The following is a 16960-nucleotide window of genomic DNA, read 5'->3' as shown; positions in this document are numbered from 1 at the left end:
ATGTCACCATAGGTAAAGAGGAGCCCTTTCCCTCCAAAAAGTTAAGCCACAGTTGTCCTTGCAAGCAATGCTCCTAGAAGAACAGCATTGGTGCTACCCGTATTTGTCCATTTTTGCTGCTTACCCATCACAGTTGACAGGTAATTACTTAAAACATTAATTGTTCAGATTACAGGACTGGAACACCTCGCTCCTGTCAAATGGTAAGTGAAGAATAGTGTGTGTTAAATTAAAACTGTCTATGCTCATTTCTGTACAGTACTCAGCTTTTTTTTTTTTTTTTTTTTTTTTTTTTTTTTTTGGACATAGATATATCAGAGAAGTATCAGAGAAATGAAGCAGGAATTGTTGCTCGTCAGGTCTGGGCCCATTGCCCAAAATGGCAGAAGAGAAAACCCAAAAAAGGAAAAGCTACACCAGAGAAATAGGACAGGGACAATACTAAGAGCCACTACAGCTCACCTTACTGCACTGGTAAAACCAGATATCAGATACACAGATTATTTCTCCATGTTTGTTCAACAAAAATCCATTTTTTATTCAGATACTTTGAGCTGGTTACCACACAGTCCACCTTCACTGAAAGAGTACCCATCTCCAAGCAAAGCTCTGCACAAGGGAGATGTACCCACTCTGATCTGTGTTGTGGTGCTGACTAACAAGTAAGAGTAGCATGTTACAGAGTGAGACAGAATTGAAGAGGTAGAAATCATACCCAAGGACAGTAGGCAGCCCCCAGTGTGCATGCTGCCTAATTAGCAACATTATTGTAACTGCACCTTACTAAGGGGGATGCGGGCAAAGAAAACGTCTCATTTAGCTAGGATACAACATGGTAGGGAAACCTTACAGAATGAGATGACAGCAGAATGAACATTACATCTCTCAATAAGGGATCACACAGTTCATGTTAACAAAAAGGGAACTCAATTCGCTTTCAAATAAAGCCAATTGCTAACCAATTTTACCACAGAGCAAGAGGAAAAAAAAAAAAAAAAAAAAAAAACTCTTTGCAAAGTGACTGAAAAAAAAAAGTCATCCATAGATTTAAGAGGATAGGGAGTCATATACTGTAATTACAGACAATACCTCCTTGATAGGAGTCCCATAACCTCTGCAGATTTCCCACCTGTGTGCTAAAGGCAGACTGCACCACAAATGCAAACCTGACAGCTAGGTCATAGCCACAAAGTTTAACTTGTCTGTATCAACAGAACTTAAACTCCATTTAACGAAGTCCAAGAAAGTTATGCTAGATGTACATCAGTGGGAGCAGATACTGTCCCTGAGAGCATGTTACAAATGGATGCACCCGGACAGCCTGGAAAGGTAATGCCTACGTGAGAGCACACTGCAGCAGTTACTGTAGTTACACACAGCCACTTCCTCGGCCTAAATGAACCCCCTACCTGTGTGTTTTTGTAACACTACCTGACTTCAGGGAAACTGCAGGCAAAACGAGAGCAGCAAATGGCTTCACAGTGACCTTTTCCACAGGATGATTGTGGCTGCTAGGGCTAAACCGAGGGAAGGAGCCAGGTGGGCTGACTTGGCTGACCTGAAAACACAACGCTTTCTGCACAGCAGCTCTGTGCTCACCATGGATCAGCCACTCCAAGTGCTTGACCTTTTTGTTACCCCCTTTCAACCCCAGCCTCACAAATAGGAGTCAGCAAAAAAGAGCTGCTTTGGCTTGCCATTACTAACTTGATGCCCACTGTAACTCTTTCAAATGAAAATTGTGACAGTAACAGAAGCTGACTAGATTCACAGAAAATGTACCTTAACCAATTCAGAAATAAATTAATATGAATTTCAAGGCCTTCCAACTTCTTTCCAAATGAATGAGGTTGTCTACAAATGAGGTTCCTATTTGGAAGTGGTTAATAGTTTGTGCTAATAAATTTGAAAAGCAAGCACAGCAAAATAAATGATTCCGCATTTACTAGTCTGTCTTGATCATGTCTTGATCAATTTAATATTTAATCCATCAAGAAAATTTAAAATACTTTTGTTTATTCACAAGTCTTCATTTTGTATGGAATAACAGGCATGAGCTTCTTTTGGTAGGGTTACCCAAACAACGTGTACCAAAAAACATGTGTACATGGGACTGCTCAAGAGCATTCAGCAGATGTGAAATTCAGACGAGCACTTCCAAAAGGTATTTTTACTCCATTCTGTTTTGTTTTCACATGCTTTGAAGACATTTCTGCAGCAGGTGGGTTGACCCAAAAAAAAAAACAGCAAAATTGTGCCTGCATTTTTCAGTTGACAGTGTGCAAATGAATTGCTGCTCCCTGAGTGAACTCCCACTGAACTCAAAGCAGTTCAGCAACTGCACTGGGGGATTGCTACCTCTGGGTGCCAAGCCTCATCTCACTGAGCAGGATGACTGTGTGTGCTGCTACCATACAGTCATATGTGGTCAGCTTTTAAAAAGAAGAAGACTTCTGATCCAACACTTGTGGCTGCTTCAGAATAAGAAGAAATAGTTCATGTGTAGTGGTGAGGATCAAGTGCTCTCCCTGAACATGCAGTAAGGCATTTGTATGGTCTTACAGCCAAACACAGCAGCAAGTGTTTGGCCAAGGAAGACAGATTTCCCCCCTTCAAGCTGTCCTGCACCTCTCTCACCCTTCATCTATAATGCAGGTGTAGGAAGTGGCAAAGCAAAGGTTAGCTGGACAGAGAAGAAACTCAAAGATGTGAGTCTTCCCCTTGTGCAACAGTCTTTTATCATAAAAGACAAGGAACCAGAAAAAGAGGCAGCAGTGTTAGAAGTTGGGTGCCTGGCAACACTTTCTATTTATAATGCTTCTGATGAGATAGCAGCTGGGCATTAAGCAATTTTTGCATTTTGTTTCATTTCTGAGTGAGAACAAGAAAGATGTAACATAACAGGGAAAAAAAAAAAAAAATGCTACTTTCACAATAAATTAACTATTAAGCTAACAGAGTCTTGCCCACCCTGAGAACACGTGTCTCTGGCCTTCTTGGTCATTCCACCCCCCTAACGACCTCTAATGAGTAGCATATCACTCAAGTGAGCACTGTCCTCATGAAGCAGGCTAGTGTGTATTCCTTCAGTGTAGGGGCAAACACTACTTTATTAGAAATCCACCTGCAGTTCAGGCTTCCTGAGCAAAGATTCCTTGACTCAGCTGCCACAGCTCCTCCTTACCACCTCGTAAATCATCTGAAATCTTGTCAATAAGCATGCACATTGCATTTATATCAAATAACTAGTATATGCTTTCAAACAGAGAAACTCATTCTGGTCAGCCCAGGATGTCCAATTTTTTATTTCTCTAGCATAGGTACACTGTTGCTAATTAATAGCTTGGCCCCACTAGACTATGTAAGCAGCAAGAATAGGCATGCTGAAGTATAAACAAAAAGAAATTCATGCTCTCTGAAAAAAAAAGTTGCTTTCCATCTGGCCCCAAGAGCTTGCTCATTTAGAGCAAATAACCGGTCAGAGGGCTGCATTTAAAATCATAGCTCAGAAAGCATCAGCTGTTTTGGCTACCAGCACACAGAATTTCCCTACTCTGAAATGCAAAGGAGAAAGAAGGTTAATCCTCTCACCATTTTCTCACAGGTGGATCAAAGAGCATGCCTTTACTCTCAGTGCAGGCTGTCATTATCTGATCCATTTATATGATTAAAACAGACTTCATGAAACAAGGCTATCTTCATTACTGCACACCTTATCGAACATTACAGAAGAGGTCAAACATATCAAAAGACAACCAGAAAGGACATTGTCAGACTGATGAGAATGAGAAAGGCTCTTCCTCATTACAGTTACAACAATAAATTCTACAGTGGTAAACAATACTTTGAGAGATGACCCACAGTAATAATAGAAGCTTTTATTTAAAAAATAATAATTTATTTAGAATGCTCAGCTGCTATCAAAGCTTTGTTCATTGGCAGTAGACTTTTTTATGTCTGTTTTATACAGGGCAACATTGCTCAAAAATGCCATCAGCATCCCAAGGGAAGGATGAGGGGTGTTTTTTGTTTTTTCCTCTTGCTCTGCCTTCTAGAGAGGGACAGTAAGGTTGTTTTTACCCACATGTTAACATAACATGATTCACTGTGAAAAACTTGTGCACAGGTCTGTGAAACGTGAGAATGAATCATGAGAGAAGCTGGACAGATTCCCTTGAAGCTTTCAGGAAAAAAGACCAAGCCCAGTGAGACCTTATTCAGCTATTCCTTAAATATTTAGATGTGGCTAGCAGAACTGCAGAGAAATTGCCTTCATTGCAGCCCCAAGAGTGTGACACTGAATGGTCATGTTACAAAGCCAAAGGAAAGAACTGGAAAATTTTTATGAGAATAATGAACATTAGGCAGCCAGTTACTGCAATATCACTTGAAGATGCTACAGCAAGATGTCAAGCTCTATTTCTATATATATTTTCCAATACAAAAATTCCCAACCTTTTTTTCACCCCAAATGATATTAACCTTTTTAAGATATAGGCTTTATATACACTGAATATATATAGCATATATATATGAATATAGCAATGTACATGAAATAATTATGCAGAATGTTATGCAATATCTACCATATTGTCCTATAAAATATAAAACCTTTTTTTCATTATTTTTTCAAAAGATGGGCAAAAGAAACTCTAGGCCCAAAGATACTCAGCCACAATTTCTAGAGACAGTTTCAATTAAGGCAAAAAGGAATCAGATGTGGGTGCAAAGATAAAGCAGCTGCCACATGTTCTCACCCCTTTATGACTTCACAAAATGTGAAGAGTTCCTAAGGAGGGCAGGGCAAACATTAAAATACAAGCAGGGCCCAAAAGGATATCTGGCAGCTGCCATGGAAACCTTCAATACATTTTGGTTTTGGATTAATATAAATAGTGTGAATTTTGTTGGTGTTTTCAGGTAGCAGTAGTATTGACAAAAAGTTTTTGACTGACATCTGCTGTTCAATTCAGGAGCATTGTTAATTGCTAGGAAACAACTGGCAACCTCAGACTCTCGGCATATTGCAGACATAAGTAGATAACTCGGTCAAATTAACACTTTCACATACATACACATTTGTTTTGCTCATATACAGGTTTTAGAATTCCCATTTTCAAGGCTGCTAACAAGGAATAAAGAGTTTCACTTCCCTGCAGTACCTTCAACCGGGCTACCTTACCTGTACCGTGCTTTTCATTTCCTCAAGGAACATGATCATCTCCAAGTATTACAATAAGTTAAACAAAACATAACATACATTAAAAAAACTACTTTTATCAGGCTTTACAGAGAAGTTGTTTACACCTACACAGAGCAGCTTCACTGGGAAATCAATATACTTGAACATGGTTTACACCAGTCTACCCAGAAACCAAGTTTAATTACTTACATTTGTACAGCAATATAAAAGTGCATACACAAAAACCTTTAGATGTACCCTGAATCAGTTATCCTCATAAGAGCAAATGAGAATCCCAACCCCAGCAGCCAAACTCATTAAGTGCATGAAATTTATTCAGCAAATAAATCAAAAGTAGCAAGACTATTCTACTCGTTCTTTCAGAAACATACCTCTGGGTCCCTAGAAACTCGATGAAAAATAAGTTAAGCTAGATTTAGTTCTTTGGATACCAAGTATTTTAAAAAGCCTTAAAAAAAAAACTAATTAAATATATATGTATACATACATACACACAAGCACTTACATATGTTCCTTGCTTTTTTATAAATACTGGTAGCACCACTATGGATGACTATTGCTTTCTTTTATAGGCATCCTAGCCAGTAACTGTATTAAGACTCAGATGGATGCAAGCAGCATTTAACATGAAAACAGCTTGCTCAGAAGGCTCTCAAACAACACAGTGCAGAAATTATGTTGTGTGTCTTCCACTCAGTATGAAAAAAGCTTGTGATTAAGAATGAAAAAAGGAGACAGTCTGGTCACGTACATGGTACAGGTCACATACCTGGCACAGACTGTGCTTGTGCCGTTTTTCCACCAAGGGCAGTGGGTCATTCCCCTTGTTTGCCTCAATTTCAGTCCTGTTGTATTTAATGTTTCTAGAGACTATGTAACTACTGCATGTGTCTACCAAAGAATGTTTTTTAAAAAGACACCAAGGAAACATTTGTGTTAACCATCATTGGGAAGGATCAGTTAATGTTTTTTTTTTTTTTTTTTTTTTTTTTTTTTTAATATATATATATTAATTTCCTATTCAAGATACTAATTTTTAATGATAGCAGATGGCTTCCCATTCTTAGCAAAAAAGTTATTTATAAGGAGTTATTCCCACTTCTAAGGAAAGCGATTTATATTTCTAACCAGTGAGGTCAAAAAAGGATGTGTAAGTACAAAAAAAAAAAAAAGCATTCATGCTTTTAAAATTAAGATTTACAACAGTTTAATTAAATTAACTTCAAAGTGAGCTCAGTCAGACTGTCTTTACCTTCATCTTTAGTTAGGACTGTGGCACAAAGCACTCGAGCCACAACACAACATCCTTCTGCTCCCAATCGATGAGAACAACCGAAACATCAGGGTCGGTGCAAAGAACTCAGAAGATGCTATATCGTGACTGATCTGCAGTTTGCCTAAGGAAATACTTGTACGTGCCATACTGACAGGGCAAAGCTCAGGAGATCTGTCTGTGGATGCATGGCAGGCAGGGAGGCAGCCAGGGAGCAGCTTCCAGTGCAGCCACTGCAGAGCAGCCACCAGAGGGCAGCGCCCGGCCTCACGAGGTGGTAAGGCAGGACGGGACTGCTGCTGAAATAGTTACCTTACAATTATGCACACATTTTTGCAGACCACAACAGTAATAAAGAGGTAAAGAAATCCTGTTTTAAGCCAGCTTTACATTTGATTAGCTTTCTGCTGATGCAGTGCTAGTCAAAGCAAGCCTCAGGCATAATGAGCACAGAGAGCGAATTCTTCTGTTTACTCCTGGGCAGAAATAATAGTATGGGTACCCAAACCGTACAGCTTCTCACTAATCTCCTCAATTGGTTGCTCAGTTCATCTGTGTCTCAAACAGTAAGTAAGTAAGGTAATTACAGTTTCTCCTCATGTTTAGTTTCACGTCTCCCCACAAAAACAAGAATCAATGATAGCGAGAAAAAGATGCTGGAGGCAAGGCTGCGACAACTGGAGTGAGCCTCACCACATAGCTCACAGGCATGCACATAATGGAAATCTGACTGCTTACTGCCTAGACAAGTTTCAAACTGCTCCAAGGGAAAAACACGTGAATGAAATGTATGAGCCTCCACAACAAGTATCCCCAAAAGTTCTTTGCTGCTGTTACATTAGTAAGGAACTCCATTACAAGAGGCTGTCTTCTTGTGTGGTGAGCCTTCTCGTAGTCTAATGGCTCTTACTACTTCATTGGAAGGAATTATTTGAATTTTGGAATTATCTGATCGTGGTCAGAGCTTTTGTGCTTTTCTGAGTGTGGTGATTTTTTTTTCCCCAAGTATTATACCTGCTACTTCTCATCTAAGTCTGAAAAGTGAGGAGATCAGAAAGCAAGACAAAGCAGCTGAGATGGGGAAAAATACAGGAATAGCAGTACAGTGCCTCCCAGTAATGGTACCTGTGTGTTTCAGCAAGGGATCAGAGACCACTTTAACAGCAGGGTAGCATCTTTGTTCCCCTCTTCTAGAGCACAAAAAAACGGCAAGGGCAGGGGCTCCTCTTCCCAAAGACATGGTTGAACAGATGGTTGAGTCGGAAGGATAAAAAAAAAAAAAAAAAAAAAAAAAAAAAAAAACAGGTCTTTGGAGCTCCAGTCCCAAACATTACTTAAAGAAAGCTGTTTAAGGAACACTGTGACCCTCATTAGCTGTGTAGTATCAGAGCAGAAGACACTCCTGCTACAGAGCACTTCATTATTCAAATACCAAGGGCAAAGACCAGAGACACTGAACATACAAAGGACCTACATTTTTCATTTCAGGTACCTCTGTGGCACCCATATGCCTGAGGCATTACATGTGCATGCGAGTTCTCTCTGGTTGCTACGACTATTACATGACCTAGCTTCAGGCCCCTCCAACAGCATAACAGTCAGTATCATTAAAGTTATGTCCAGCTACAATTACAAAACCACCAGGATTCATCATGTCCAGGCAGTGGAAAGCCTTGCGTGCACTCTTGAGGTTTAGTTCCCTTTCCGCAATGCTGCCTCTTTACTGAAGTCCACCACTTATTTCAACCTATGGTGCCAACCAAACAGTTTTAAAATTCTCTGTTGGCTATTAGCCAGTATTTATATCTGAGAACCCCAGACATACCGTGAGGTAGAACATCCTACATGTATGCGTATAAATCATATTACCAACAAATGCAAATAGCAACCCAAAACCACAAGTGGAGACCTTGCATTTTCAGATGTTAACATTAAACCACATGTTACTGATAGTTCACATCGGTCCCCTTTTCCTCACTGAGAAACTGGTGGAGAAGGATGGTAAGTGGCATTTCAACCTCCAGGCAAGAGACTCCTACTTTTGCTTAAGGAGCTATCAGGGAAAGATCACAATCACTAGCTTCTGGAAAGCTGAGAGATCAGCAGTGCAAACTGAAGTGTTTAATGTGAAAGACATAAAGCCTATCTCAAAGAGTTATCTTCCACGTGAAATGGAATAGAGCCCTTAGCTGCTGTTATCTTTTGAAGAGTCATTGACTACTTTCCTGGCCCTTAAGTAGAAATGGTTAGTACAAGATAGTAACCACATGGCAATACATCTGATGCTATCCTACCTGAAATCATCTTGGTATTCCAGGTAGACAGAGCATTGCTATGTACTTTATTATTTAAGGGAAACTGTTTCAGTAACGACCATGTTTCCAGCTTATATACAAGATAACTATGACCCAATAAAAACACAATGGGAAGATATTACTAAATTGTCCTATACAGAGATACGGAACAGTCTCTCCAAACATCCCCTTGTCCTTTCTCTTCTTGAGTTGCAAGCCAAACCCTTTTTTGGTTTGTTTTGCTGCTGTCCTCTAAGTCTTTCATTTACATTTTAATATTTATAGAGTTCCTCATTTCTTCAGGACACTACAATGTTAATGCATCCTTTACAAAACCGGGGGATACTGCTGACCATGTTTTATGAGGCAGAAAATGAGGCCAAGTTGTGGTGCCCGAAGTGTCACAGCACGAGCTTGGATCCTCTTGAATAAATATTCTCCTCTCCCTTTCACACGTTTTGCAAAACAGTTATCAAACCTGATTGGCATTTGGAAGCCATATCTACACTTACTACCGACTTTAAGACTAAACATGTGCCGAGCACCCATGAGAGAAGCTGTTTGGAAATCTAGCGTCAAATAATATATTTCATGCTATTTAACCCTTTTGCTTCCAAAACCCTATCAGCAGGGGGTCACAATACATACTGCCAAAAGAATTGGAACCTTGCTAGCAGAAAGCCACTCAAGTCACAGCAACAAGATTTGTATCACCAATGGAAATCAGATACTTACAGACATCACCAATCTCCAGTCCACTGGAAGCATACACTTGTCCCCTTCACCTGAACTGAGAAACCCTGATGAGGAGACTGACAAGCATTACTTAGATCTGCAGGCAAGAGGCTCTTGGTTTAGCTTATGGAGCTATCAAGGAAGGATCATATGCTTCTGGAAAGCTGAGGGATCAGCAGTGCAAACTGAAGGATAGTTGAGGATTTACAGATAAAGATGACATCTGAGGCAAGTATTGAGAAATCCTTTGAAATTCAGATTTTAAAGTCACAGCTTTCATGTCAGCTAAGGAGTGTGTAAAGGAAAAAATACACTGGGGAAAAAGGGAAATGGATGGTAAAGCTAACCCTACGTGTCTTTAAACACATCCACACCTCTCTGCCCCCAGAGCTCCCAATGACAGTTTCCAATACCCAAAGTGATGCTATCCTTCTTCTCAAACGTATCACCTGAGTCACTTAATTTCATGCGTATGCCCTCATACAAACCTTATATATTTCATACTACAGCCATTTGTAAGCCTGTTATCACTAGAATTAAACAGGATTGCACCAGACACTTAATTGGAAGGAAGCATCCTGGAACAGCTGAGGAAAGATGAGGCAGAAGCCAGCAGATCTCTTCCCACCAGGAAGTAGACTGTAACAGTACTGTTAGCATCTTGGGTCTCCTTTTCTTGCTCAGCACACAGACAAGATCACACTCATATTCAAAAGAGAAGATCTTTTACAGAGAAAAAGAAAGATTCTTGTTTAATGCACAGATAAGGACACAAGCACAAGGAAAAAAAAGAGGTAAACTTCTTGAGATCAGCCGATATCTGGGTGTGTTAGTTAGCTTTTTCAATTACAAGGTTTATTAATTCTTACATACCACATTTAAAAGAGCAGTAGTACCCAGCATTGTAAAGACACTGAAGGAAAAAAAAAATCTAGTTGTGCTGGGATTACATATTAGTTCAAGCTGTTCCAGAGGCACTTAAGCAATAAGACTGTTTGACTATCAAGCAATAGAATACATTAGCCTCTGGCTAAGTTGTACAAAGAGGAGAATTTGATTAATGGCATAAGCTGGTCAAACATCTCTCTAGCACTTTCATTTCCCACTGAAAGCTTACTGACAAGTGTATTCAGTTTCCACTGTAAATTTGGAAAGACAGAATTTTAGTCTGTGAAAAAGGTTACTTCTCCATGTTGCATTTTAAAAGACACACAAAAACACCACCAGCACAGCCTTGTTATTTCTTCATGCTGCTTGTTAGGGAAGGAGGTAGGGGTTATTACAGGGATGGGTACATTAGACACACCTCTCCCCCATGCATTTTTCCCCTTGACATCTATTTCTAGCCAGTGAACAGCTGGTGTCCTGAATTGTTGAACAAACCATTATTTCTTAGTTTTGTCCTTCACAGGAGCACTGTGAAACCCATGCATTCATGAGCAAGCTTCATGAAATTGTATAAAACCTGATTGGAATGAACCGATGTTGTAACACCACTACCATTTACATAGGCCACACATTTAACAGACCCAAGCTTGGAGAATGAAGATCAGACTTCAGAAGGTTCCCGTTACCAAATCTAGAAATGTACTTATTCTTCAGGAGTCAGGTTTTACAGAAGTAAAAACTGGAATCTGTAAGCATTACACTTGATCTCACCTAATTCTTCTGAAATCAAGCACTGTGTAATACTCTGCAGAACCGTAGGCCAAGCTTTTCTTTTCTTCTTCGATAGTATTGCTAATTAATGGTTTAGATCAATGGATCCTAAACTATTCTCTCACTAGTTCGTAAATTCATACCAAGTATAACATTTCCAGTTAGTCTGATAACGATCTGGATGGCCTATATGAAACTGATGGCCAAGAAATTTTCCCTACTCGACTGGGATTTATCACTTAATGGTTAAGGGAACCACAGAAGACTGCTTAGAAAATACTAATCTGAGTGCTCTGCATCTGTGTGATACTCTCACAGATTGAGTCTTAACATCCTATTCTCTATTTCAGTTGCTGGTGACATATCCTAGCAAAGTACTTCAGCGTCTGGAAGACAAATCTAACATCTTCCCGTCGTCTATTTGATGTACACCAAAAGAGGGAAGGGAAAGAAGGTGAAGAAAAGAAACAAGTTTGAAACCAACATCATCTAGCTGTTCTGTAAACAACAACAAAGAACCAAGCAAAAACCCCAAACCCCAAGCCAAGAACACTTCTGACCGCTAAATAAAAATATTTCAACATCACACACATTGCTTTATTATTTGTTAATGCACAGGTCTAACACCGATGCCTCACTGTTCGCCCCCCTCCCACCTTTTTGGAGAGGGAAGAAAAATGAAGTTCTGACCCATTTTCACTGCAAAGATTAACAATCTCACATTGAGAGCAGCTCCGTTCTAATAAAATAAGCCTCAAAGTCAATGATTGCTGAATTTTCAGAGGTGCTGAATGGGAACAGTAAAGCACACTGCTCTTGAACATTAGCAAAGTACATACATTTAAATCCTCAGTAAATGACAGAGCACTGCTATATTTCATCTCCAACTTTACAAGAAACAAATATTTACAGATACAGCTTTTATTCGCTTTCAAGTCCAGTTTTAAAAGATAGCTAAGATTTTGTGTAATTAAGAGCATGCTTAAAACCAAATGGGTAAAAAGAAGTTTTACCTATAAAGCAAACCGTTTGTACAACCCTGCAGGCAACTGGGTCACTTTTAACATCACTTAATGCTGCCATGGTAATTTCAATAAGGTAGAGTGTAAAAGAAGTGCCAGGAGCTACTGCAATGAGTTGGAAATAAAGGACTTCTAATTTCTCATTCAACTTCAGTAGCATTGCCAAACAAAACAGCTTCTAGTTTTATACCAAAACTGACTTTCAATGATGTATCAAATGCAGGCACGTGGTTTCGTGCAAAGAACAACGAAAAGCGTATTTGTATCAGTACAGGAACACTGGACAACCATCTGGATCAGCAAATTTACTTTTATATTTATAGTCAACTTAGCAAGAGCCACATAGTCAAAAACGATGCACAAAACATCTGTTCTCCCATCCACACAAAGAAATATTCCCTCAGCATATACACAAATGGAATCTGAAAATGCACCTTCTCTGTGAATTTCCTCTTTGAGTCACATCTGATTAGCTACTGCAGAATGCTAGCTGACAGAAAAATAATGCTGTATGTATTTTTGATTATGACATTAAGGCGAATATGCAAACATATGCACAGAAGAGTTGGACCAGAGAGGTGCTGCCACAGCACAGATCACATTTGGCACTGAGGAACACAAAGAACAGGAGGCTGCTTTGGTTCAGTGAACAAATTGGAAACATCAGAGGAAGGAAAACAAAAATCACTTCAGGCCAGTCTGAAAATGTCCTTGTTTTTTTTTTGATCAAAACTTGCCCCCTCAAAAGACAACTTCAGAAACACTTCTGCTTGGAGTTTATAAAAGTCAAAACTGAAAAGGGCTGAAGCACTCAGTCACTGCCTTCTGAGCTGTGGTAGTCAGTGACAAGGTCAGCCCCCAGGCTTACAAAGTTCCCGACATACATAAATTTACAGGATCAGAGAGGTTGCATCCAAATGTACTACGGGATTCAGCTGCTGCCAATGCAAGAGCACCTACCACCACCTTTGAAAGGTTGCAGTGACAGAAGAAGGTCCAAAGTGACAATTTCATTATTACTATTTTTTTTAAGCTGGCCTTGGTTTGAGCCATGAGTTGGACTGGAGACTTCCAGATATCCCTTTCCAACCCAAATTGTTTTGTGAAAACATTTTGTTCCACTGGTAACCAAAAGTTGTATTTTCACTGACTGGGAAAAGAGATAATTTTAGAATAAATTTAATTTTGAGACATTGTTAAAAATGAGAAGTCAACATATTTTTATATTAAATGTCATAATATTTATGTTTGCCATTTTCTTTTTCATAAGCACTTGCCAACTCCAAACTAAATTCACAAATAGATCCAGTCAACATAAATCTGCACTTTTCAGCTAATAAACTGTTCAAATGAAAACACTTCATCTAGTTCTACTTGGCAGCTTCTTTCAGCAGTACTACTGCTGAGAAAAATACAGAATATTTTTTGAGAAAAAGTTCTATTCAGAGAAGCTGCATATAAAGTTAACCACTTCATGCAAAGCCTATGGACTAATGTCCTTATTTACCAGTATCTATTTAGCTAATCTACCAACACAAAAATGTACTTTTCAGACATCAAAACCAACCCCACAAGCCTGTATTACGATCCAAGATGACTGGTCCCATAAATTAAGGTCTATGAACTTCAGCTGACCAGTAGCCACCTTCTGTATCGAAATTTTTCCTTTGCAATGTATCCTTCAAAAGGTATGGGTCTTTACAGTATAATATTGTATAGTGCAATACCTACAGAAATAGGTTTTTACCTATAAACATCAGTAATCAGAGGGAGCTGACCCTTACCATAATGACCTTGGTTCTTCTGGACTTAATACAGAGAGACTTGTCCAAGTGCTTCCCACACTCCCCATCCTCAGGGGAGGCCAAGTCTCCCCCGAACAAGCAGTCCCACGAAGTTACCCACGTCCCCTCTGGGTGCCACTCACCACAGGAGTGATTCAACTCAAGTCTTGCTCAGTCAGTTATTAGATGTGAATCCTGCGATACATGCAGGGGCTGTCACTGGAAGGAAGCTTTAACGTCTCAATTTCTCCACCAGCCCACCTAAGGCAAAACAGGTTATATTGCCAATGCACCTGACCTGGCAAGTTTCCTCTAAAAGAGAAAGCACAAGGACACATTTTCCCCACAGTCAGTTCATCCTGAGCAAATACTGCTAACTACACATTAAGCACACTTTGCAAGGCCATGCAGAGCAGTGGCTGAACCCCCTTACCAAGACTTCATCTGTACAAGTTCTCAATTTCCTTCTTCAAAGTGTCAACACATTTATTAACACAACAAGATGAGGAAATGCGATCACAGCTAGAAATGAGGTATTTATTTTGTCATACCCAAACTTGACTTGCAAAGAATGATACATTTTTCTGTCTGCCAGACTCACACCAATGCCACACAATCACTTCACTGGCTTTAGGCCAAAGACCTGCTATGCTGGTACCTTATATACTCTGTTAATAATCAGTTTCATAAAAAAACGAGTAGGTTTCAGTCTGAGTAGGTCCAGTGCCTTTTGTCATTGGTATTTGGGGTGGAATTAGCATAAGGCTGGGTTTAGACAGGCTTTCATTAATGCAAAGAAGGCTTTTGCTAGACACCACTCTGAAGCAAGTGAAGCATGTGCACAGATGTTGGAAGAAACGGTGGGGAAATGCAAAGTAAAGAGATAAGGAATTTTCCAAACATGCTGATCCTGAAGTTTCACCGCCACCCCTTCCTCCTTCTTTATTTTCTGTTTATCTACATCCAAATGGGCAACATGCTGGCTGTGCAACAGGCCAGAATATGGTGAACAGGCCAATCCCACCACGCAGTCTGTCACTCATAAAATGCCCTATGATTTTAGTTCTGAAGTCTAAAGACACAAGGGATAAAGAATCTCAGTAATGAGTACAGATTGGCAACACTCAGACAGGCCTTGATTCCATTATAAACACAAAAACGGAGCAAAATATACATGGGAGCAAAATACATATTTATAATAATTTATAGATCTATGAAACTTAATCATAGCAAGTCTTTCCTGGAAGAAAATAGCAAGAATTTCCTGGAAAGCAATGCAGACAAGAACTAGGGTAAAGGAATACCCTGGAAATATCATGAGATGATATCAGTGAAATGGAAGATGTTATATATTCTTTCATGTCTAGGGACACAAAGACAACCCTACACAGGATATAAATCAGCTAGACATTACCCCCTTGAACAGCTTAAATAGCATCCTAACTGTAGGCTAGGTATATCAATGGAAAGGCACAACTTATGATCAATTATCTTCCAATTTAACAATTATAAGAAGCTATCAATTACCTTATGTCAGAATTCTTTCTAAAAAAAAAAAAAAAAAAAAAAAAAAAGGAGCATTTCTAAAGGCTTTGAGGGAAACCTCAACATTGCAGACAGGCTGCAAAGCCATTGGGAATTTGGACTTTAGAACACATGCAAAATTTATTCAAACTCGCAGAACTCAAACACAGAGTTAGTTCCAGCTGACGCACTGCGCTTCCCTGTCGCTACAGATACATAACAGATACAAGAAGTGACCTCAAAAAGCTTTATATTTAAATAGTCACCGACTAAATCAGAGGCATTCCTCTTCTGCTTACAAAGGTATTACAGAACAGAAAGAAAGAGAAATCTTAAGTCCCCACACTCAAGTTTCTCTGGATACATCAGGCAAAAGTGTTTTTTTTTTTTATCTGCATTACAGCAATATTTAGAAACTTCTTCCAAAATATTATGCCTCTCTCTTACAGGTGGTTAGAAAAGTTAAATGGTTATCACTTAGAACATTAGTGGTTTATTTCTCTGGTGCTAACAGTGTTAGGTTTCCCTACAGACGGTGGCTCCTAACCATGCCAAGATATGGTTAGGAGCCAATAAAATTAGCATGGCAAAGAAATAACGTATAAATGTGCTGTGAGGTCCTGGTACATTCTTGAGAGTTGATTAACCTGGGTTTGTTCTTAGGTTCTCTAAATCCTTACAATCATTGAGTAAAATGGGTAGCAATCTATGTGGCCAAAATGCTTTCTCACATTAGCCCTGTGCATCTTTCACTTCTAGGAGTTACACCTCTGACTGTTTACTGATATCCAGGAGGAATCACCAGTTTGATCATGCTAGGAAAGCATGACCAGGAAAATCACTAATTGTAATGGTGCTACATTATCACCATTAGTTCAGTACATGGCCAGCTCTTTGGAAAGAGACACGCTTGTCACTGGAACTCTCTTAATTCCAGCTATAATGTCTTTGTGACCCATGACTACCAATCAGGAAGCAATAGATTAGCTCAGGACCCTAAGAACACACTAAAAAAGTTTTCCCAAAAGTAATTACAAGAATGGCCTACTCTGAAGCAACACAGGTGAACAGGTGGCAAATATTACCTAACATACCTGACACTCCCCAGTTTCCAAATCTTCTTAAAATTTCTTCACACATTAACTAGAGCTGTAGTCAGACAGCCAGGTACTGTCAGCCTCTATATAAAAAACAATCTCTTCCTGACAAATATTACAAGTAGTGACTCAGAAGCGAACGCATCACCAATATTTTGTATATACAATTTAAAAGTTTATGACAATATAAACATGTATGATAGACTTGTATTTGAAATTCCTAATCAGCTAGAAAATTAAAAGCCTTCTGCTACCACACCTGATGCCTTTCACCTCCACCAGAAGACAGCTTGCATATAGAGAGTTATGCAAGATAGAACTTCTGTAAAACAAGCTCAGAAACAGATGGTATAACAAAGAGGAAGAACA

The 16960-nt window shown here is 39.3% G+C and overlaps 1 protein-coding gene across 13 annotated transcripts in view; it reads right to left on the bottom strand.

The window, feature by feature from the left end:
- Nucleotides 1-16960, bottom strand: part of NRXN3 (neurexin 3) — a 978580-nt gene that overhangs the window by 560660 nt on the left and 400960 nt on the right. The window lies entirely within an intron of this gene.

Source organism: Aythya fuligula, chromosome 5 (assembly GCF_009819795.1).
Source record: "Aythya fuligula isolate bAytFul2 chromosome 5, bAytFul2.pri, whole genome shotgun sequence".
Lineage (NCBI taxonomy): Eukaryota > Metazoa > Chordata > Aves > Anseriformes > Anatidae > Aythya > Aythya fuligula.
Note: the sequence above shows the minus strand (reverse complement) of the source record. Positions and strands in the feature narration are given on the sequence as shown.